This window comes from Bubalus kerabau, chromosome 6 (genome assembly GCF_029407905.1).
Source record: "Bubalus kerabau isolate K-KA32 ecotype Philippines breed swamp buffalo chromosome 6, PCC_UOA_SB_1v2, whole genome shotgun sequence".
Taxonomy (NCBI): domain Eukaryota; kingdom Metazoa; phylum Chordata; class Mammalia; order Artiodactyla; family Bovidae; genus Bubalus; species Bubalus kerabau.
In genome coordinates, this window is record NC_073629.1 from 109,884,449 (window position 1) to 109,906,879 (window position 22,431).

The window sequence follows — 22,431 nt, forward strand, 5'->3', positions numbered from 1 at the left end:
ATTCCTGCAAGTTCATCAGACATTTGCCTGAGCACCTAGTCAGGGCATGCTTGGCTCTGCAGAGAACGTGGTCCCTGCACCTTTGCCCAGGGCTCATGGCTGGGACAGGGTCAGGATGCTGGATTCCAGGCATTCCCTGGGTCAGGCAAGACAGAGTCCAGCAGGAGAAATGTTGGGTGCATCTGTCCAGTCTCTGCTCCCTTTGGCCCACCGGCCCTAGGGTCCCCATTTCTGAGTCCTGTTCCCCACTCCTAAGCCTCGGCTTTCATTAGAATGAGTGTGAGGAGGCAAATGTGATCTCGAGAGCTTCTGCTCAGTTCTACTTCCGGGAAGGTCACTCACAAAGTGGGTTGTGAGCATCTCAAAGCAGTTTCTGAGTCAGGAGATGTTGGGAACATCATGGCCCAGGGGGCTGGGGCCGCACTGGTCAGATCACTGACCGTGACCAGCTCAGATGCTCCCAGCCTCCTCAGGCTCTGCAGGAGGCCCATGGTGCTCTGTCCCACACTCAGCGGAGAGGGGCCAGGCCCCATCACCTGAGAGACCAAGGGTTGCCTCCTGGCACTGCTGCTGACACCAATGAGTCTCCTCCGCTCCAGGCTCGGGTTCTTCATGGAGACAGGCCTGGCTCTGCTGAGCTGGGAAGACTGGTGAGAAGGACCAATGTAAGAAAATTAAATCCCCTGGTGTATACTGAGAACCCACCACAGGCCAAAGTGTCTCTGGAGACTTGAACCCAGACATTAATGAGAGACCCCGGTCCTTTTGGCATCCCCCTTTGGTGAGAAATCAAGCCCCAAATGAACACAACACACAGGCCTTTTCTCTAACAGAGGTCTGAATGAGGTCCTCTGGGAACACAGAGGAGTGGGTGATCTCTTCAGTCCGACAGGCCAGGAGGGGGTTAGGGAAAGCTGAGTGAGTAGGAAGCTGGCATGACTTGTATATCCCACAAATGTTTTTTGCTTGTCTGTTGCATTCAAACACCACATTGGGTACATAGAAATAAAACAGAAAGCCCAGCAAAACATCCCTGCCTTCATGGAGCTTGTGGTCTGGTGGATAGAAAGCTAAAAATAAAATTATAAAACAAAATACACAAAATGTGTCGGTGATGCATGCTATGGAGAAAAATAAAGTGGAAAGAAGGAAGCAGGAAGTGCTAGAGGAAGAGAACGTTGGCAGCTTTAAAGAAGAAGGTCATGAAAGGTACTCCTGAGAAGGTACAGAGAACTGGGAGGGGGAGGGGTGCAGAGCAAGAGAAGAGCAAGTGCAAAGGCCCTGAGGCAGGAGCCTGCTTGGTGTGGTCAAGAAAAGGCCAGGAAGCCAGTGCAGCTAAAGCAGAGTGAGCATGGGGGGAGCAGCAGGGAGTGCAGTCAGGGAGGCCGAGGTGGGCCAGAGTGTGTAAGAGCCTCAAGGCCACAGTGAGGGCAGCAGTTTCTCTCTAAGTGAGATGGGAAGCCAGCAAAGGGGTTTTCATCAAAGGAACAGTGTGCTCGGACATGCGGATGATAGATGGGAATAGGGAGAGGAAGGACAGAGTCAGGGTGCCCCGTGATGAGCCCCCTGGGACGAGGCTGGTGGGAATGGTCAGATTCTTGCTATACTGGGAAATTAGAGGCAACAGATTTGGTGACAGATCAGATTTGGGGATGCTGGGTATGAGAGAGAGGAGAAAAAGATGAGGTTTAGGGTTGCACAGCCTGAAGGGCAGGGTACCACCCCCTGTGATAGGGAAAGCCACAGGGGCAGCTTGCTAGAGCAGGTCCGGATTTCCAAGGATGGAAGAATGGCAAGGGCTTTGGGCTTCCATGGTGAGTAAGGAAGTAAAGAATCTGCCTGCAATGCAGGAAACCAGGGTTCGATCCCTGGGTCAGGAAAATTCCCTGAAGAAGGGAATGGCTGCCCACTCCAGTAGTCTTGCCTGGAGAATTCCACGGATGGGCTACAGTCCTTGGGATTGCAAAGAGTCAGACATGACTGAGTGACTAACACTGTCACACTCTGCAGGCTGAGGGAACAGCACAGAAAACGGTGAACACACCCAGTGTGGCCTGGGGCCCCCGTGTGCTCCTGAGGACTGCAACAGCCTGGAATACATGGTGCGGCCAGGGTGGGGTGGCTGGAGGCGGAGCAGGAAAGGTCGACTGAGGCTGCCTTGGCATTTGGGACTTATCCCGGGAGAGCCCACCAAGACTCCAAGAAATAGAATGAAGAGGGTGCGAGTCACTGCTTAGAACAATCACTCCAGCCACACTGTGGACCCCTCATTGCAGAGGGAGAGGCTCGAGACAGGGACTTCACAGGGCAGCCAGCCGTGGCTTGGCTGAGTGGCAGGAGAGGGTGAGCCTGAGTTTGGGCAGCAGTCAGGGGAGGGGAGAGGAGACCTCTCTGGTAGAGACCCCTGGTGGGGAGCCTGGTGGCCAACTGGCGAGTAATGGAAAGAGGGTGTCAATGACAACAACCAGATTCCTAATCAGGGCACTGAGTGGTCTGAGACCATATAAAAGAAAGGAGGGATGGGCAGGCATCTGGGGGTCACAGACCATAGGTGTGACGAGGGCCAGGGACGGGCCCCAAGCTGAGCGATGCCAGCGCCCAGCTCAGGCCCAGGTACAACAGGCCTTTCCACTCTGTCCACCAGGGCAGGATGCAGCACGGGCCTCAGTCAAATGGACCCTCAGCCCCAGAGGGCCCCAGGCCTGTGGGAGATGCCAGACCGGGCACCCAAGTGGGGGAAGCAGCTCTATTTCCAAGGTCAAGCCCCGGGCCCGGCAGGACCCCGCTCCCCTCGCTCCCATTTCAGCTGATATAAAACTAAGCGGCACTGGGCCTGCATGCTCTTCACATCAGCACAACAAGATGCTTAGTCAATAAAATAGTTGAGCCAAGTGAACTCAGCATGCAACTCCAAGAGGAGTTTTTTTTCCAGGGGAAATGTTATCATTTTCCATTCCTGTTTAATGAATCATGGGAATTATAGCAACATTACAAATGGCTTTCTGTGCAGGCTATTACTTTGTTTCTGCAGGGTTCTAATGGCAGGCCCGCTTCACTGAAGGCTCAGCCTGCCCCCGGCTAAGAAGAATAATGGTATTATTATAAGCACTCCCCTTACAAGGCTCCAGCCCAGGAGGGGTGGTCACCCAGGACCTTATGAATTGGGTCTAAAGTGGGAAGCCCCGAGTGATTGATTTGGGAATTTCCCAGGGAGTCTGCACAGGGCACTGTCTGCTGAGACCGGGCACAGCTAAGCCGTGTCTCCCAGGGCTCAGGTCGAAAAATCGGTGAGGGGGTTGGAGAGGGGGAGGATGGGTGAGCGCTTTTCCTGAACTGAGTGTGGAATGGAGGGAATGGAGGTGAACAGGCTAAATTCAGTCTTCAAGGGATGTGGGGTGCTCAGAGATGGGGACCACAAGAGCCCACTAGCATGGGCCCTGTCCATGGAAGCTTCCAGACAAGGCAGGGACAGAGGAGAGAAGAAGGTGGGGTGGAGGGAGGCAGGCGTCCAGTCCTCACCCGTAACAGCCAGCTGAGTCAGGCACAGTGCACAGAGAAAGCTGTGGGTGCAGCTGGGCCTCCCCCAGCCTCCGGCCCCCTCCCACTCCCAAGCGAGCATGGGCCATAGCCGGTGGCCTCCTTGAGAACACCCAGTCTGCCCAGAGCAAAGGCTTGCTGCCTAGCTGTAAGAATAAGCTCCACAGTCTTGCTTCTTTTAAGCCCATCTCCTGCTATCTACAATGTCATTCTTTGTGTGTCTTAAAGGGCGATTTGACCACTGTAGTAGGATCCATTTGGGGTGGCCTCCTGGCTCACGAAAACCTGCCTGGCCACAGTTGATTGGCTTAGGATGGACCCCCAACCCAAACTGAGCCATCAGATTCTGCCCCCCACAATGTAAGGGAAGTTTCATTTGATCACTGCTGTCCCTTCAGCACCTTCCTGAATCCTGCCTGTTGCACAGGAGGGGCTTAATAAATATTTATGGAACAAATGAACCAACCAACGAATGAATGAATGAGCCTCTGTGAGGAATTTGGAATTCTTAACTGGGAAACAGAGGCTGGGACCTGTGGGACTGAGTCACATTAGTTCCAGGAGCTAGCTACTGAGCACATAAGCTGCTCCCTGGAAAGAAGAGCCACCTCTCCTGACTTCCAGGATCCTTAGGGCTCCTTTGGTCCTGACCTCTCAAAGCTGCCGGTTCTCCTCTGTCACCTCTTAAACTTTGAGGTGGCCCAACACCCGACCGTAAATTCTCTCTCTCTTTTTAAAAAATATTTATATATGCATGTGTTTATTTGGCGGCCTTGGGTCTTCGTTGTGTCAAGCAGGACCTTTCATCTTGATGCATGGCCTCGCTAGTCGCGGCTCGTGGGCTCTGGAGGGTGAGGACTCAGTAGTTCTAGCACACGGGTTTAGCTGTCTTGCCGTATGTGGGATCCTAGTTCCCTGACCAGGGATCGAATTCATGTCCCCTGCATTGCAAGGTGGATTCTGAATCACTGGACCACCAGGGAAGTCCCTAAATTCCCTCTCTTGAGTCAGTCTATTTCTGTTGCTTGCAACCAAAAAGCCTTGACCAACCTGATGGGAAATCTTGCTCCCTGACACGTCCTGTTCCCCACCTGGCTGCTTCTCTCAGAGTCATACCTATCCTAGCTGTGCCTGGGGCGGAACCCAGCTGTGCCCATGGTCACCATCACCAGCTCTTGATGGGCTCTGGCTCTGGGGCTGCAGGGACCCAGAGGCAGGGAGGGTCCACGGGGGGATGTGGGAGGTACTGATCTCTCCCTAAAGGGCCCTCACCGTGGCCCCCAGTCTCAGATGTGGGCTCTCAGGGGGCAGGGGAGCCTCACTCAGGTCAGAGACTCCCGCTGTGTACACCCAGGGCACAGCGGAGCAGTGCCTGACTCCTCGACCACCTCCCACCTTGCACACACAGAGGGGAGGGACGTGATGGAATCAGAGTCCTGAGAAAATCTGAGTTAGGAGCTGGAGCAGGAGGAAAGGCCGCCCCAGCCCCCAGAGGCTGCTGCTCTTCGCCTGGCTGGATCAAGTCTTTTCTTTCCTTTCTTCCGCCCTCGCCCCGGGCGCCGGGATACTAATTATAATGACCCGGTGAGTTACAAGACGGTGAAATTGCTTCCACCTGAGGTTGTCACGGGCTGGGGAGAAATACCAGGAATGGAAATTAAACTGTGCCAGCAGGCCTGAAGGGGCGGGAGGAGGGGGCGGAGGTGGGAGAAGCCCCCGCAGCTTATCAAGTAGTGCTTACGAAGTGTTGGGAAGATGCGTCCTTGACAGACACAGAAACGACTGGAGCCTGCCAGTCGGCTACTGGTCGCGGGACACAAGGTGCTGCAGCGGAGGGCAACCAGGGTCGGCAGAAGTACCACGGCCGCCTGGACCCCCAGGACAGAACAGCAGAGAGCTGCGGCGGAGGCTGGGTCGGGGAGTGACCCAGCTGCCCAAACAGACAACAGACACATACACTCCGACATGTGATCCTCCTCTCTGGCGGGCTCTGGGAGAGATGGAGGAGAGGCAAGGGGTAACCAGAGCCCAGCCTGACCTGGCAGCCACCCTGTCACAGAGCCCCGGCCTGAAGAAATTCTCCCTCTAAATCCAGCCCATCTCTCCCTGGGTCCTGTCTGCCCACCAGCTCCGCTGTGACCTTTCCAGGTGAAATTCTTACAGGCTCACCCAGCAAGAAGATCCAGGATGGAGGGAGGAAGAGTCCCACGGAGGGAGGAAGAGTCCCACGGAGGGAGAGTCCCACCCCAAGGACGTAGGAGTCTGCATCTCTGAGACTTATGGTCGGCTTCAGGGAAACTGTCCTGCTGGATCAATCATCTGAGTCACTGAGGCCTTCTTTCCAGATGCCAGCTGCAGGTTGAGGTTGGCCCCTTAGGCTCCACCAAACCTTTAAGGGAAGGATCACCCCAGTGCTGTTTAAACTGTGCCAGGATATAGAAAAAGAAGGAAAGTGTCTAGATTACTTTTATGAAATGAGCATAGCACTGATAGTAATACCAATACCCAAATGGAGAAACAGAAAAATGACAGGTCAATTTCACATTAATCTCTCTGTAAAAATTCTAAATAAAAGAGTGGCATGCAGAATCCAGCAACACAGGGAAAGAACAATATATTGTGATCAAGTGGGGTTTAAGAAACCCTAGGTCGTTAGTGTCAAGACATCTATTAACATAATTTACCACATTAGAGAATCTAAGCATAAATTATCTGCAAAAATCAGCAATCATTCTTAATTTTAAAAATTCTTAATGAAATAAGAACAGCTTCTTTTCTTTTTAAAATTTATTTTATGAAGTATAGTTAACTTATGATATTGTGTTCATTTCTGCTGTACAGCAAAGTGATTCAGTTATACATACATATATTCATTTTCATATTCTTTTCCACTATGGTTTATTACAGGATATTGATATGGTCCCCTATGCTATACAGTAGGGCCTTGTTGTTTATCCACTATGTATATAATTGTTTGCATATGCTAATCCCAATCCATCCCTCCCCCATTCCCCCACCCCCTTGGCAACCACAAGTCACACAGCTTCTTCTTAACATGATAAATTATTTCCATCTTAATCCCAAATGAGGAAATTCTAAAAGCATTCTCATTAAAGTCAGGAACAAGACTGGGACATCCAGTATCTTCACTATGACTGACTTTGTTCTGGAAACACCATCTAAAATGATTAAGAGAAATCACTTAACTATATGAAAATTGAAAAGGGCAGGTAAAATTATCATTATTTGCAGAAGACAAGCATTTATGACTGGTACAGCCAACAGAATCAACTGAAAAACTATTACCAACAATAAATTCAATAATGTGGCTAGCTACAAAATTAATGTGCAAATATCAACAGCCTTCGTGTTTAAAAATGAAAGCCAGTTAAGACATATAATGAAAGAGCATAGGGTATTTACAATTACAACAGAAAAGATAAAATGTCTAGGAGTATGAAGCAAACATTTATAAAGAAAACCCGAAAATGCCACCAAGGTATCCAAAAGATGACTTGAACAAAGAGAAAGGCGTATCATTCTTGGACAGGAAGAACAGACGTTATAAAGCCATACTGGCTTTCCCTTAGTTAACTTATAACATTTACGTGTTTCAGCGAAAGTACCAAGGGGAATTTTTAATGAAACAAAGTGACGTTGATGTTCATATGGGAAAATGAACATGCAAAATAGCCAGGAAAATTCTGAAAAGAAGAGTAATGAGGGGAGGCTAGTCCTATCAATTATGTAAGTACAGCCTAGAACAGCAGTCATTTGAATAATATGGTAGTGACTTATGAGCAGACAACCATGTCAACAGAACAGAAAGCACAAAAACAAATCCAAAAGCTTGGGAGCATTTAGTCTATGAGAAAGGTAGCCTTGAAGGCATTGAGGGGAAGATGAACTACTCAGTAATGTTACTGGGACAACTGTGAAGCCACTGAGAAAATGTTAAATTAGTTCCATACCACACACCTATACTAAAATCAACTCTGGATGGATCATAGATTGAAATATTTTTGAATGAAATAAGTAGCCTAGATGAAATAATAAGGGAATTTTTTTTTTAATGATGTTAATTCTGGTGCTGGAGAAGACTCTTGAGAGTCCCTTGGACAGCAAGAAGATCAAACCCAGTCAATCCTAAAGAAAATCAAATCCGATGAATATTCATTGGAAGGACTGATGTTGAAGCTGAAACTCCAATACTTTGGCCACCTGATGCGAAGAAACAACTCATTGGAAAAGACCCTGATGCTGGGAGGGATTGAGGGCAGGAGGACAAGGAGGCTGTCGAGATGGCTGGATGGCATCACTGACTCAGTGGACAGAGCTTGAGCAAACGCTGGGAGACAGTGAAGGACAGGGAAGCCTGGTGTGCTGCCGTCCATGGAGTCACAAAGAGCTGGACATGACAGCAACTGAACAACAACACGGGAAAGGCCTTTGACAAGACACCCAGAAGCCAAAGGAAATTCCTGATAAATCTGGCTATATATTAATAAAAATAGAATACTCCTTGCTGGCAGACAGCACCATTAGTGAAATCAAGACAAGCATCAAACGAGGAGAAATACCTGGTGCCAATCACAAACAAAGTGTTAATTTCCCACTTGTATAAAAAGCTCTTGTGAATCAATAAGAACAAGACCTATAACATGGTAGAAAAATAACACACACACACACACACACACAAAAAAAACCTCCCTGGTATACAAATGTGGAATCTAAAAAAAAAAGATACAAATGAACTTTTTTACAAAATAGAAATAGACCCATAGGCATAGAAAACAAACTCACGGTTACCAAAGTTGAAAGGGGCAAGGAGAGCAATAAATTAAGAGTTGGGGATTACCATATACACAGTACTGTCTAGAAAATAGATAACCAACAAGGACCTACTATATAGCACAGGGAACTGTATTCAATATTTTGTAATAACATATAAGGGGAAAGAATCTGAAAAAGAATGTATGTATATATATAAAACTCAATCACTGTTTTGTACACCTGAAATTAATACAACATTGTAAATCAACTATATTTAAACTAAAAAAAATGTTTGGACTTCCCTGGTGATCCAGTGGTTAAGAGTCCACCTGCCAATGCAGGGGGGCACAGGTTCAAACCCTGATCTGGGAAGATTCCATATGCCCTGGGGCACCTAAGCCCATGCACCACAACTACGGATACCCGCATAGTCTAGAGCCCATGCTCTGCAACCAGAGAAGCCACCAGAGTGAGAAGTCTGTACACCACAACGGAAGGTAGCCACCACTTGCCGCAACTAGAGAAAGCCTGTGCGCAGCAATGAAGAAGACCCAGCACAGTCAAAATAAACAAATAAGTTTTTAACTACCCGATACACTTTTTACCAATCATATGGGTGAAGATCAAAAGGCTTGCTAACACACTGTGTCAGTGAGATTGAGAGAAAATTAGTGTCTCATACATTCCTTCTGGTACAATCTCTGTGGGGGAGCAGACAATTTGGCAACATCTATCAAAATTACAAATGTATATGCCCTTTGGCACAGCAATTACACTTCTGGGAATGTTACAAAAAGATATATATGGACATGTGTGAATTGGAGAATGTACAAAATTATTCCCCATATCATTGCTAGAAAGAGCGAAAATGAATAAGTAAAAGGGGGAGGGGAACTAACAGTCCATCAACAGCTGATTGCTTAAATAAATTATGGTCTATGCTTACAATGAGATATTAGGTGGACATTGATGACAACAGGTGGCAAGCAATTCCACTCCTAAGTACACACCCCAGAGAACTGAAGACCTCTGTTCCCATAACAACTTGTACACAAAATTTCATAGCAGCGCCATTCATCATAGCCAAAAGGTAGAAACAACCCAAACATCCATCAACTGACAAATGGATAAACATAATATGGTAGAGCTTTAAGAATACTATTAGCAATAAAAATGAAGTAAATGAAGTACTGATGTCCATGCTATGGCATGGATGAACCTTGAAAACACTGTGCGGAGTGAAAGAATCCAGACCCAAAAGGCCACACATCATACAATTCCATTTACAATAACAGTCCAGAATAGGCAAACCCATAGAGACAGAAAGTCGATTAGTGGTTGCCAGGAGCTGGAAGGTAGAGGAAAAGTACTGAATAATGGGTTTGAGGTTTCTTTGGGGGATGATGGAAATGTCCCAGAATTAGATAGTCATGACAGTTGCCCAACTTTGTGAATATATTTAAAAATCACTGAATTTCATGGTCTGTGAAGTATATCCGCCCCCCGCCCCCGCAAGAAAAAAAAAAGGAATGAGGAAATTCTGTCTTGCTAGGGGGTGATCTCTGAGATACTGTGTAAAACAAAGCACGGAGCCCTGTGGATTACATGGTACCATTATTATTACTATATTATTATCATTATTATATGGTACCATGTGTGAACTAAAGAGGGGGAAAGTATAATTTATAAAAATATGCGTGAATGCCCATATATAATCTTTATATGCCAAGGCTGTCCCTGGAAGGACACAGGAGACACTGGTAATACTGCCTCCGTGGAAGGAGCTAGGAGGCTGGGCTGTGGTGGGAAGGAGGGTGATTTTTCACTGTAGCTACCCTTGAAATATGATAATTTATTACCTACTCAAATTTAAATTGAATTAATTTTTTTAAATGAAAGTGACCCCTCTGTCTGTCAGAAGTGGGACCAGAAGTCATTGTCATGACAATGGGGGTACCATCAGGGGCCTTAGGAAGACAAAGGCTGGGGCACAGGTACCTGTGTCCAGCTGTTTGGCTGCCTGAGTGGTGGCTTGCTCCAGGAAAGGTGAAGGGATGGGCAGGGACTCTGCAAGGCCCAACAGGGTTTATGAAGAAGGGAGCCAAGGACAGAGGGAGGGTTGAGGACCGGGAGGGTCCTTCTGCTTTTTTCCTGGAGATAGGAGCCAGCTGCTCAGAGCTGTAGGAATAGCAGTGGCCTGGATGAGGAGGGAGGGCGGGGAAGCGCAAAGAGAGAAACTGGTTAGTGGCCATGGTGGAACCAGCCGAGTCTCTGTCAGTGGCAGTAAAGTACACGTGTCCTCCCCATGCTGAGCATAGCGTATGGGGATGGGTCAGTCATGGTCCCTGCCTTCCAGGAGCCTCTAGTCCAGCGGTTCTGAGTGCTGTGACCTGCCTGTAATTTGTCCCTAAGTTCCCCCGTGGACAATGAACCAGGGCTGCCAGCAGTGAAACAACATCAAGCGAGGTTCCCGGCGGCAGCACGCAGTGCTGAGACAACCTGGTTGGTGAGGCGAAGGGAGATGACCTGGGGCAACCTGCGTTACACAGCCAGGGGCACTGGGGGCCCCAGTCACCCTTTCTCCCTTTTCCCGTGGGGCTGTTGGGAGGTAGGAGGGCCAGTGGGAAACCCCTGTACCATCTTGCTTTCGGCTCCATGTCTTCAGTGCCACGTTCAGCCTTTTCTGGGGGCAGCCAGAAAGAGGACCCCATTCATGGTTAGTCCAGGGATTTGAGGAGCCAGGGGAAATCCTCAGGGAAAAGATGCTGAGAATCCCAGGAGTGAGAGCCCCAGGGAGCCAGAAGAACTTTGTCTATGTATTGGGTGTAAGTAGAAACCATCCTGTCCTCACCTCCCTGTGACTGAAAGCCCAGATGTGGCCTGACACTGGTGGAGAAAGAGAGGGCTCAAAAGAAGAAATCTCCAAGATCCCAGAAATTAAAAGTCTTAAATAAATAACCATTTATTACTTTTCATGAGTCTGGGCTTGGCTGATCTCACCTGGCTTACATATCTTTGACAGATCCATTAAACACTGGCTGGTCTAAGAAGGTATCACCTGGGATGGCTTAACTCTGTTACACATAGTCCATCATCTCCCAGGAGGCCATCTCTGGACTGCTCTCATGGGGGTGGCAGGGATCCAAGAGAACACTTTATCAAACTACAGCTTACATCAAGTTGGTTACTGTCCCATTGTCTAAAGCTGGTCATATGGCCAAACCCAGAGTCACAGTAGGAAGGGCTGCAAATTTGCAAGACACCAATGTGGATACAGGTAGATGACTAGTTAGAGCCATGAAGGCAGTAGATCTCTCATAATGCAAAGCAAGGAAACAGTACCTCCACCCAGGTGAGAAACAGGGGGTCTGTGATACCCTCCCAAATTTACCTGTGTCTAGTTCTCTGTAGAGAGACAGGGAAGGGAAGGGAAATCAGCTCTACCACCTGGGCCTCTCCCCATGCTGAGTAACTGGTTTCATGAAAACTATCCTTTGCTGATTCCAAGGCCCCATGCTGGCTACTGGGCCTGACATTGCTTCAAATGCCCCATGAAGGCAGGCAGAGAAGATACAGGGATTAAGAGCATAGAGAAACCTGAGATTGAATTCCAGGCTGTCATGCTCAGACATGAACTTGAACAAGGCACTTCTCTCTGAGGCTCAATTTGCTCTTCCATCAAACAGGGATGCCAAGAGAAGTCACCCCACAGGGCTTCTGGGAAAGCTAATGATGCTGTGCACACACAGGTCTTAATACAGTGCCAGCAGTTGGTCGCTGCAGTTATCCTTACCCCCATATTACAGATGAGAACGCTGAGGCCTGAGAAGAAACAAGGAAAGGAAGGGTCTCCCGCCCCTGCTCTCTGACCCCCAGTAGTGAGTCTCTCCCTCTGCCCCAAGGTTGGCCCAACCTGCATAGGCAGAAAAGCAGCCTACGGAAACCCAGACAGCAAACCCCTTTCCATTGTCCCTGTCCTGATAGCCAGTTTGGGGAATATCCATGGGAGGGCTTTGTGAAGGGGGCTGAGGGGAGAGGGAAGGTGTCCATAAAAGACTTCATTGTTTCCATTTGGTCCATCGCTTGGGAGAGGGCTCCTGCGTGGTTAAAAAGCTGCCTAGTGGCTTTAGGAAGATGTTCAGGCAGAAGTCCTGACACCAGGGGCATGCAAGGGGTCCCCTCAGAGGCAGCTGGGCTGCAGGCGCCGAGCCCTTCTTGAGTTGAGGTTGACCCCTCAAAGGGACACTCGCCAGCCCAACGGCAGCCAGTCTGTCAGGTGGATGCCCAACTTCTTGCTGAGTTTCACCTCCTCATCTGTGAAGCGATTCTCCAGGACGTCACAGAGACAGGGGTCTGCACAGGCAGAACCAGGGTATGAAGATCCAAAAGGGCTTGGTTCAGGTTCTTCTCCATGACCACAGCAATGTCCACGGTGTCCAGGGTTCTACCTCACTCATCTTGGGACAGCTTCAGCCACCCTGGGAAAGGGCACACAACCCTCACCAGTTTTGCATCTTCAAGAGATTCTCGACACCCTCTCCTCCACCAACCTCCAGAACAAGCAGTCCATACCCTCCAGAGCCACATTGTCTGGGTTGAAACAGAAGCCCAGAGAGAGGTAGGTGTAGGAGGCCTGGAGATATGGGTTGATGAGCTTGTGGAATAATTCTGACAAACCAGGGAGCTCATGGTTGGTTGGCAATAAGAACGATGAAAGTGAAAGTCACTTAGTCGTGTCCAACTCTTTGCGACCCAATGGGCTATACAGTCCATGGAATTCTCCAGGCCAGAATACTGGAGTAGGTAGCCTTTCCCTTCTCCAGGGGATCTTCCCAACCCAGGTCTCCCATAGTGCAGGCGGATTCTTTACCAGCTGAGCCACAAGGGAAGCCCAAGAATACTGGAGTGGGTTCAGTTCAGTTCAGTTCAGTCGCTCAGTTGTGTCCGACACTTTGCGACCCCATGAACTGCAGCATGCCAGGCCTCCATGTCCATCACCAACTCCCGGAGTTCACCCAGACTCATGTCCATCGAGTCAGTGATGCCATCCAGCCATCTCATCCTCTGTTGTCCCCTTCTCCTCCTGCCCCCAATCCCTCCCAGCATCAGAGACTTTTCCAATGAGTCAACTCTTTGCATGAGGTGGCCAAAGTACTGGAGTTTCAGCTTCAGCATCATTTCCTCCAAAGAAATCCCAGGGCTGATCTCCTTCAGAATGGACTGGTTGGATCTCCTTGCAGTCCAAGGGACTCTCAAGAATCTTCTCCAACACCACAGTTCAAAAGTATCAATTCTTCAACGCTCAGCTTTCTTCACAATCCAACTCTCACATCCATACATGACCACAGGAAAAACCATAGCCTTGACTAGACGGACCTTTGTTGGCAAAGTAATATCTCTGCTTTTGAATATGCTATCTAGGTTGGTCATAACTTTCCTTCCAAGAGTAAGCGTCTTTTAATTTCATGGCTGCAGTCACCATCTGCAGTGATTTTGGAGCCCCAAAAAATAAAGTCTGACACTGTTTCCACTGTTTTCCCATCTATTTCCCATGAAGTGATGGGACCAGATGCCATGATCTTCATTTTCTGAATGTTGAGCTTTAAGCCAACTTTTTCACTCTCCTCTTTCACTTTCATCAAGTCCTCTTCACTTTCTGCCATAAGGGTGGTGTCATCTGCATATGTGAGGTTATTGATATTTCTCCTGGCAATCTTGATTCCAGCTTGTGTTTCTTCCAGTCCAGCATTTCTCATGATGTACTCTGCATATAAGTTAAATAAGCAGGGTGACAATATACAGTCTTGACGAACTCCTTTTCCTATCTGGAACCAGTCTTTTGTTCCATGTCCAGTTCTAACTGTTGCTTCCTGACCTGCATATAGGTTTCTCAAGAGGCAGGTCAGGTGGTCTGGTATTCCCATCTCTTGAAGAATTTTTTACAGTTTATTGTGATCCACACAGTTAAAGGCTTTGGCGTAGTCAATAAAGCAGAAATAGATGTTTTTCTGGAACTCTCTTGCTTTTTCCATGATCCAGCGGATGTTGGCAATTTGATCTCTGGTTCCTCTGCCTTTTCTAAAACCAGCTTGAACATCAGGAAGTTCACGGTTCACATATTGCTGAAGCCTGGCTTGGAGAATTTTGAGCATTACTTTACTAGTGTGTGAGATGAGTACAATTGTGTGGTAGTTTGAGCATTCTTTGGCATTGCCTTTCTTTGGGATTGGAATGAAAACTGACCTTTTCCAGTCCTGTGGCCACTGCTGAGTTTTCCAAATTTGCTGGCATATTGAGTGCAGCACTTTCACAGCATCATCTTTCAGGATTTGGAATAGCTCAACTGGAATTCCATCCCCTCCACTAGCTTTGTTCGTAGTGATGCTTTCTAAGGCCCACTTGACTTCACATTCCAGGATGTCTGGCTCTAGGTCAGTGATCACACCATCGTGATACCCCTCATCCAAGGTAAGGAGCAGCGGCTGCGCTTTGCTGGAACAGCCGTGAAGAGATACCCCACACCCAAGGTAAGAGAAACCCAAGTAAGACGGTAGGTGTTGCAAGAGGGCATCAGAGGGCAGACACACTGAAACCATACTCACAGAAAACTAGTCAATCTAATCACACTAGGACCACAGCCTTGTCTAACTCAATGAAACTAAGCCATGCCTGTGGGGCAACCCAAGACGGGCAGGTCATGGTGGAGAGATCTGACAGAATGTGGAGAAGAGAATGGCAAACCACTTCAGTATTCTTGCCTTGAGAACCCCATGAATAGTATGAAAAGGCAAAATGATAGGATACTGAAAGAGGAACTCCCCAGGTCAGTAGGTGCCCAATATGCTACTGGAGATCAGTGGAGAAATAATTCCAGAAAGAATGAAGGGATGGAGCCAAAGCAAAAACAATACCCAGCTGTTGATGTGACTGGTGATAGAAGCAAGGTCCAATACTGTAAAGAGCAATATTGCATAGGAACCTGGAATGTCAGGTCCATGAATCAAGGCAAATTGGAAGTGGTCAAACAAGAGATGGCAAGAGTGAGCATCGACATTCTAGGAATCAGCGAACTCAAATGGACTGGAATGGGTGAATTTAACTCAGATGACCATTATATCTACTACTGTGGGAAGGAATCCCTTAGAAGAAATGGAGTAGCCATCATGGTCAACAAATGAGTCCAAAATGCAGTACTTGGATGCAATCTCAAAAACGACAGAATGATCTCTGTTCGTTTCCAAGGCAAACCATTCAATATCACAGTAATCCAAGTCTATGCCCCAACCAGTAACGCTGAAGAAGCTGAAGTTGAACAGTTCTATGAAGACCTACAAAACCTTTTAGAACTAACACCCAAAAAAGATGTCCTTTTCATTATAGGGGACTGGAATGCAAAAGTAGGAAGTCAAGAAACACCTGGAGTAACAGTGGCCTTGGAATACGGAATGAAGCAGGGCAAAGGCTAATAGAGTTTTGCCAAGAAAATGCACTGGTCATAACAAACACCCTCTTCCAACAACACAAGAGAAGACTCTACACATGGACATCACCAGGTGGTCAACACCAAAATCAGATTGATTATATTCTTTGCAGCCAAAGATGGAGAAGCTCTATACAATCAACAAAAACAAGACCAGGAGCTGACTGTGGCTCAGATCATGAACTCCTTATTGCCAAATTCAGACTTAAATTGAAGAAAGTAGGGAAAACCACTAGACCATTCAGGTATGACCTAAATCAAATCTCTTATGATTATACAGTGGAAGTGAGAAATAGATTTAAGGGCCTAGATCTGATAGAAAGAGTGTCTGATGAACTATGGAATGAGGTTCATGACATTGTACAGGAGACAGGGATTAAGACCATCCCCATGGAAAAGAAATGCACAAAAGCAAAATGGCTGTCTGGGGAGGCCTTACAAATAGCTGTGAGAAGAAGAGAAGCGAAAAGCAAAGGAGAAAAGGAAAGATATAAGCATCTGAATGCAGAGTTCCAAAGAATAGCAAGGAGAGATAAGAAAACCTTCCTCAGCAATCAATGCAAAGAAATAGAGGAAAACAACAGAATGGGAACGACTAGAGATCTCTTCAAGAAAATTAGAGATACCAAGGGAACATTTCATGCAAAGACGGGCTCGATAAAGGACAGAAATGGTATGGACCTAACAGAAGCAGAAGATATTAAGAAGAGGTGGCAAGAATACACAGAAGAACTGTACTGGAGTGGGTAGCCTATCCCTTCTCCAGCGGATCTTCCCAACCCAGGAATCGAACTTGGGTCTCCTGCATTGCAGGCAGATTCTTTACCAACTGAGCTATCAAGGAAGCCCTTGGCAATAAGATGTAAACCCAAAAAATTGTGTGGACAAGTCTAGGAAGCAAGGTGGGGCCGAGAAGGTGGTTGCAGAAGTTGTAGCCGGAGAGAAGGTCGGAGGGTGGTCAGAGGCTAGAAGACAAGGCGGCCTTGGGTCTGTTCCTTCCACGTGGTGCTGAAGCAAGGGAGAGTCGCAGGACCACCAGGGAGCACCTTCTTCTCATCAAGGTTAACGGATCCACTAGGATCCCAAAAGGAAAGAGATGTTACATTTCAGTTACCCAAATTAATGAACAGACTGTGTACAGAGGTGAGGGCAGGATGGAGAGAAATCAATAAGGTGTGGGATAGGAACCTCAGGCTTGCAAGAATGGGAGCTGTTACTACCCCAGACCTGCAAGGGATGAGCATGGAAGATCAGTTGTAGGGAGAAGGCTGCATGGCGGGATCTGTGGCCTCATAGAGGGTTGCAACCCACTCCCAACTGCATGGCAGGGAAGGAGGGAAGGAAAGGGTGGGAGTAGGGGATGGAAGCCATGACCCCATTCTCCCTGCTTCCAATACCTCCGATTGACCAACCAACCAGCCAATGGAGAAAAGAGCCTGTTGAAGAATTGCACTGATCAGCCTCCTCCAGCACTGAGCAGGACAAGAGAGCAGAAAGTGGATCTGAAGATGCATGTGGAAGACAGCCAGTGGTCCAGCATGTTCAAGTCCCTTTGTCTGTGAGCACCAAGGAGTCAGACTTCTTCCCAGAACAGAAGCAAAGGCAAGCCCAAAAGCTTATCGTTGCTGGGGCTGATTCCAAAACACACCAGCCTGGGAACCCGGCCTTCTGCAGCAGCCTGGGCAAGGTGACCGCGGCACAGCCACCTCTCTCCTCCGGCACTAAGACCCAGTCTCCTGACTCATGGACTCTTCAAAGTCAGAAGGCAGAAAGCAAATGGCCCTCTCTGATCCTCCTGTCAATCCTGTATCTGGGCTCAGGACTTATTTTCAAACCAACCAAGCGTCAGAAAGTCACACATCAGGCTTATCTCTCCTGCCACTCATCTCCAGAAAGCCCTTCTCCCTGTCCCTGTCATTCCCAGACAAATAGACTCCCTCCCCCACCCCAGATCCTAATAAATGTCTGCACTTAGGGAGCAGTACCCAGCCCTGCAGAGGCCCCCGGCCGGCCCAGCTGTGCTCAGCTTTGATTGCAGATGAACCCTTGTCTGGCTCTCCCAGCCAGGAAGAAATGAGCAGCCCAGTCCATGGATGCAAGGAGGGTCACCATCCCTTGCCCAGACATCTCCCTCTGCCCCAGAGACTCGAAACCGGTTTCCATCTCTCTCCGCTATCCACAACAGCGGCTGGATGTAGCATCTATGACTTCTTCCTGGAATCAGGCTGAGACAGGTCTGCTGGGATCCCAGACCCAGGGCATCCACCCTCCCTCTACACATCACTTGCCCTTTGACAGTGACAGGTGGTGTTGGTGCAGGAACTCGCAGCAGGTAGTGATTTTGAACCCACTTCCTGATTGGAATCTTTGCTCTGCTGTAATTAGCCCTGGAGCATTCGTTCATTCACTCCCTCAATTGTTCACTCAATGAACACTCATCATTCAAAGCACAATTCTAGGTGCTGCTCTGGGCTTGGAGGGGAACAAGACAGATAAGGTTTCCTTTCCGCTTCTGTGGAATCCCCACTTTAATAGGGGAGGCAGGCAATAAACAAGGAGAAAATGAACTGACGAGATGGAAAGGACAAGGGGTGGTGGATGGGCCAGGGGGAGGGAGGAAAAGAACAAAATAGGTGATGGGGAAGAATTCTCTGAGGAGGTGACGTTTGAAAAAAGATCGTGAGCAATGATCTGGGCTCTTCGAGCCCATTTCCCAAAAAAATTGGGGTAATTTTAATCATGGCTGTCTCTCCAGTTTGATAAAGAATTCAACAAGTTAATATACATCAAGCACTTGGCCCAGGGCCTGGCATATAATAGTGCCCAATCAATTGTAGCTCTGTGTCTAGCTAAGGAAACGGGGACTTGGGGAGGCACAGCAGACCAGACAGGACGCCTGGCCCAAAGGTTTGCTCGCCTGGTCGCATGCAGGAGGGCTTCCTGGAGGAGGCTGTCAGCACTGGCCAGCTGTTTGCCTGAGGCTGGCCCACACATCTAAATCAAGAAAGCTCATGCCTTAGCTGAGAGGACCCCAGCATCTTGGACTCCTGAGCCAGGGGAGAGCCTGGACCTCCGTACTGCCTGAGTCACAGCCTCTACTCACCCCTACTGGGTCCCTAAGCCAGCACCTTAGTTTCCCATTGAGGCTGGAATCTACCACCAGCCCCCACATTTCTGCTCTGAGTCACTCAGAGCCCTAACATTGAATGAACCTGGAATATTGATGACCTACTTCAGGAAAGCCAGCCCACCCAAAACTCACTGCCCTTGTGACCGATGGTCCCCACTGTACTGCCACCTCTCCAGGCTCAGCTCCTCCAATTAGCCTAGCCCTGTTCTCTGCCCCAGGAAACAGAATCCCATTTCTCCTCCATCCTAAGGGTGGGAGAGCCTCGCTGGGGCCAGAGGGAGGAACAGACAGACCCGAGGAACAGAGGTCAGCCTGGGGCAGGCAGGACAGAACACTCAGCGCCAGAGCACCACGTGTTTCCCTTCCCCCCACCCCCAGGCCTCCACGCTGCCCTACAAATGCCACCAGTCCTGACTGATGGCAGGAAATTGGTCCCTGCTAAGCGCATCTCAGGAGAACTGATAAATCCTCATCGGAGAGGGGGAGAGAGACGGAGTGAGGGGAGAGCTGGGGGGGCTGATGGGAATGGTGGGGGAGCGGAGGGCTGCTGTTCTGCTGAGACAAGGCCCATCACTCTTAGCCCTGGGCCCCTCTTCTGCCTCTGGGGTACCTGTGGGCAGGGGGACAGTGATGAGCAGACAGCAGGCTTCTATGTCTCTCTCCATGTGAGGCCTTCCCGTGCCCTTTCCACTAACGAGAGTCCATCTCGTTCCTCCATCAAGGCCCAGCTGGGGCCTCCCCTCCCCCCAAGAAGCCTTCCAAGATCCTTCCAGTAAGATGCCAGTTCCACTGGTGGGCACTTCTGTATGCCAAGCCCAATGCTAAGCAAGTTATATGCAGTATCTCATCAATTTTCATAACTCCCTAAGAAGTAGGAACTGTTACAGCCATTCGGCAGGTGAGGAAAGTGGGGCTCAGAGAGGTTAAGTGACTCATCAAGGACACACAGCTGGTAAACGGTGGTAAACTGCTGGTGAGACTGGAGTTTGAAACAAGGTCCCACTGACTCCATGGCCTGCCTGCTTCACCACAGCGTTCTCCCACCTTTCTCTCCTCTCAGCACCTGATAGAGACTCTGCTCCGTTCCTAGACAGGCTACAGGTTGTCCTGTCTCTGTCTACCTCCCCCATCAGACTGTGAGGTTCTCCAGGGCAGGGCCATGTCACATGATCCCCCTTGAGTCTGCTCATCGCAGGCATTATACTCCTTTAAAGGACTCAATTCGACAAGACCCAGAGCAGAGACTGCCCACTGGCCCCTCCTCCTGCGTTTCTGCACCCTCACCTCACCAAGCAGGAGCATCCCCACCCACTGATTCTGCCAGGCTCCATCTCAGGGCCTCTAAACGTTCCTCCTGGCATCACTGAGCCTCTCCTTACAGTGTTTCCAAAATCTCGATGAGCCTTTGCATTTTAAGCAGCTGTGATTGTATCAGATTCCACCCCGCCTCCCCTGGTCTTTCCAGCCGCTCAGCTCTACCCAAGTTTGATGAACTGATCTCGGTTAGATAAATCCCCTCAGCTGTCGGCTTTGCTCAGACTCTGGGAATGACATTTCTCTGGTTTGTTCAGTTTTAATGCAAAGGAGACACTCGTTCCTACTGAAAACCTTCAAGGCCAGGTGAGACTAATAAAGAGTTTTATACAAACGGCCCCACTCCTCCAATCTGGGCCAAACGGCTGGCTTCTGGCTCCCTGTGGTTTCTGGAAGGCAGGAAGCCGGCAGACAGCAGACCACGGAGGGCGCCAGCGAGACAGCCTTTCTCTTGGCTTCATGGTAATTGGCAGCATTTCCATGCATTTCCATGTGGGATTATGCCATAAATTTACTTGGCTCCAAATGGGGATGCTCACAGCAGGGAATGCAGGAGGAGGCTGGGAGGGGGGCAGCAGTGAGAAGGGGTAGGAAGGGCCCCCAGAGTCTAGGCCCATCACCCCACAGCCAGTCCTCTCTCTGAACCCCACAGGCAGCCCTGTTGAGGGCTGACTCTCCCTGAGGGGGAGGCCTGAGAATCTGCAGCCAGGAACAGCTCCCCAGAAGCAGAGGAATCCAGGGGGGACAAGCAAGAATGGAAACCCTGGGCATCAGGGGACAGTGCAAGTGTAAGGGACACCCAGAAGCTATGTCACAGCCTCAGACTGGACACAAAGGACGGTCCCCACAGTGGGGACACTGCTGTCCCCCTCCTGCTCAGCTGACTAGCTGACCGTTAATCTTTGCCTCTGAAAGCTAGAGCTGGGGGCACTGGGGAAGCAAAAACAAGCAGGACCGAGGGGAGTTGAAGGCTTATGTTTCCCTAATACTTGGGTGTGTTAGGGACTCCTAAGCAGGGGAAGGATAACCTGCTTGGTGGGGGTCCCTGGAGATGAGGTGGCCATGTGGCCACAGACACCACAACACCACAGACGCACTCACTTGTGAGCTTTCTCACACGTGCACATTGGCTGAAACCTCTGTGCATGAGCACGCCCACCACTCACCATCACCCACAAGCTCACAAACATATTCTCACTCACGGCACAAAGACACACGCCTGTGTACCCACAGCCACAACCTTCACAGGGACCTGCATTTGCTATGTGATGAGTTTGGAGTTTTTTTCTTTTTTTGTGACTATCGTTTGCAAAACTAATTAAGAGGGATTGAAGCCCAGAGCAGAGCTAATGAGCTATTCAAATACCCTGGCGTCAGCCCCACTGGTGAGGTTCCGGGATGTCTTGAGTTAGCATCAGAAGGAAGAGATGCCCCCTCCAGGGTTCTCGTTTCAGCAGGGAGATTCAACTGTGGTCTTGCAGCCTCCTCTCCTCCAAGGGGCCTCCAGCTGGGATGGGGGGAGGGTGGGAAGGGGCACCCTGCAGAAGGGACACTGCCTTGGAGCAGCTGTTCCCAAACTTCAGCATCAGGATCATCTAGAGACTCAGGCCCTACTCCCTGAGATGGAATTGTCAGAGGAATGGGTAGTTTCCTCGGTTCTGTCTCATCACAACAAAAATTTGAAGCGATGGACATTAAAGCCCTCGGACAGACTGTGTCTCAGCTCTCGGACAGATCAATGTCACAGCTCCGTGTTACAGCTCAGTTTTATTTAGAAAATAAAGGAAAATACATCCCTGAGGCATGGAAGGGATTCCCCTTCCTGCATCAAGGGTATGCTGACTCAAAAGACGCGAAGAGAAGAGAGAGAAGAGAGAGCGCGCAAGAGAGCGATCCCTGGCCCTTTGGCTCCTCTTTTTGTTTTTCTCTCCGTGGGCCTGCCCTATGGAAACTGGGCCAGCCAGGAGTGCTGTTTGTTCTTACTGAGGTCCCCACTCCGGTGTTCGGACCTTCCTTTGTTCTATTTTCACGGGCTTTTCCCTTCTTTGTCTTTTAGCCACCGCCATTCTGGATTCCTTTTTCCTGTTCTAACTACCTAACAGATTCAACGGTCTGGGATGGAACCTGAGGATCTGCATTTCAACAGGCTCTCAGGTACGGCTGCTAGACCTTGGGAGCAGGTCCACACTTGGAGAAC

The 22,431-nt window shown here is 49.2% G+C and overlaps 3 long non-coding RNA genes across 4 annotated transcripts in view; 1 reads left to right on the top strand and 2 right to left on the bottom strand.

Moving 5' to 3' along the window:
• Positions 1-22,431, bottom strand: part of LOC129655683 (uncharacterized) — a 23,910-nt gene continuing 1,479 nt past the window's right edge. The window contains exons 2-3 of the long non-coding RNA XR_008716081.1: positions 5,707-5,960; positions 1-647 (exon numbers count right to left, since the gene is read on the bottom strand). This is a non-coding gene — a long non-coding RNA (uncharacterized LOC129655683). The remainder of the gene's footprint in view (positions 648-5,706; positions 5,961-22,431) is intronic.
• Positions 16,623-20,539, bottom strand: LOC129655684 (uncharacterized). The gene is made up of 2 exons (XR_008716082.1): positions 20,205-20,539; positions 16,623-16,864 (listed from the first exon to the last, which is right to left on the bottom strand). It is a non-coding gene; the product is annotated as an uncharacterized LOC129655684 (long non-coding RNA).
• LOC129655682 (uncharacterized) overlaps positions 20,584-22,431 on the top strand; it is a 12,039-nt gene continuing 10,191 nt past the window's right edge. For both annotated transcript variants that reach the window (XR_008716080.1, XR_008716079.1), the window contains exons 1-2: positions 20,584-20,696; positions 22,291-22,388. This is a non-coding gene — a long non-coding RNA (uncharacterized LOC129655682). The remainder of the gene's footprint in view (positions 20,697-22,290; positions 22,389-22,431) is intronic.